Here is a 1,941-nt window from a genome sequence, read left to right as displayed (position 1 = left end):
AGGGAAGTTTTTCTCCTCTCATAATACTAGAACCCAGGATCATCCAATGTAGATAAATGCTGGAAGATTCAGAAAAGAAATACTCCTTCTCACAGCGCAGAGTTAAACTATAGAATTTGTTCCCACAAGAGGTAGTGATGGCCACCAACTTGGATGGCTTTAAAAGAGGATTAGACAAATTCATAGAGGGTAAAGCTAAAAATGGCCAGGGCAAATGAGCGGGTGAAGCCGGTACAAATTACTGGGACCCAGCGGTGCAGAAGGGGGCCCGGGCCACAACTATGTTGCATATGTTTTTGTCTTTCTTGGTAACATCATTATTTGTCTATTGTTTTTGACATCCATTGTAAAATCAGTGAATCTCAAAGAAAATAATAATGATATAAAAGATTAAAGTGTAAAGATTTTTAGCCTGTTCGCCCCTGCTGGGGGGGGGGGGCTCAAAAATTTTTTTCACCAGGGCCCAAACCCACTCTCAGCAGCCCTGACAATGGCTGCCAGTGCTAGTCATGATGGCTATGTTCTTCCTTCACCATTGAAAGAGGTATGCCTATGAATACCAGTTCCTGGGACTCACAAGTGGGGAGAATGTGGTCAAGTCCTGCTTGTGGGCTTCCTATAGGCATCTGGTTGGCCACTGTGAGAACAGGATGCTGGACTAGATGGGCCTTTCACCTTATCCAGCAGGGCTCTTCTTATGTTCTATTATCCTAAAGTAGCTCTAGCAGATAGACTCTCCCATGTCATTCTGCAGCATGCCATTGTGTATTGTTTTACACCAGAAATGCTGTCAATAAACATATGATCAGTCATTTATCAGTGTGAGATAGCATGTCAAATGAGGAAAATGTTGGTGTCCAATATGCAGACAGCCCCTATGAAAAATTATATAAGTGAAATATAATAATTGTTTATAGGTTTGGCACTGCCTGTTCTGCATCTTTTTCACATGCTTCCAAAAGTTATTTCAATGCAACTTTGACATTTTCCACCCAATGTGAGCCCTCTTGGGCCTGATTCATGCACAAGATGTGCCACCTAAAGCCCCAAACTGGATATTACATATTTTTGCCTATTTAAAAAACAACACCACATAATTAAGAGATTTTCAGTGTGGCTCATAAATTTACTAGAGTCATAGACTATCGAAAAAGGGTAATCTTGTTTGTTCATCCTGGGTAGAATTGAACTTTCCCTCTGGTCCATAGACTACAAACCTAATTTAAAAAAAAAAGAAGCAGTGAGGAAAGCCCAAATTTATCAGTGCCATGAGATTCCATCTGAGGAGAAAAATAAAACTCTGCCTGTTTGCTTCCCTTGCAGCCTTTGCCCCCCTCCTCACTCCTCCTCAGAGACTTAAACACATTTTGTGATTAATTTACACCACAAGTGTAATTATTGATGAATTGAAATGAAGACGTTTTACTTCAGCAGCTTTTATTCAAAGGTAAAATCACAGCCTTCCCAGGTGACTGTCAGTTTAATCCCCAGTATATACAAAACTGAAGGCTTGTTTCATTTTTCAAGTCACATTGCACTGTCAGAATCTTTGAAGCAAAAGGCAGGCTGCCATTATGTTCAGCACAAAGTGGTAGTAATTGGAGTGACCTAGAATATCTCAGAACTACTTCATCTTCAGAAATGTACATTTACCTTTGTTGACCTTTCTTTACAGCTGTCAATCTATGCAAATCCAAAAGGGGACTAACTGTGTTAAATCCTTAGTGACTCCTTGGAAGTACGTTGATGCGGAAACAGCAGTGGACTATTGCTCCCTCTAATGGAAACATGGTGTTTTAATTTGGTTTGCTGAACAAATTAATCAACAATAGGCAAATAAATCAGTACTAATTTCCATTGAGTCGGCAAGCCTGGCAGGCCTACTGTATGGCTTAGTGAGGCAGTTGCCTCAGGCAGCTATTTTTGGCTTATCATGAAATT

Source organism: Rhineura floridana, chromosome 1, assembly GCF_030035675.1.
Source record: "Rhineura floridana isolate rRhiFlo1 chromosome 1, rRhiFlo1.hap2, whole genome shotgun sequence".
NCBI classification, from domain to species: Eukaryota; Metazoa; Chordata; class Lepidosauria; order Squamata; family Rhineuridae; genus Rhineura; species Rhineura floridana.
The sequence above is the reverse complement of the archived record's forward strand: the minus strand, read 5'-3'. Positions refer to the sequence as shown.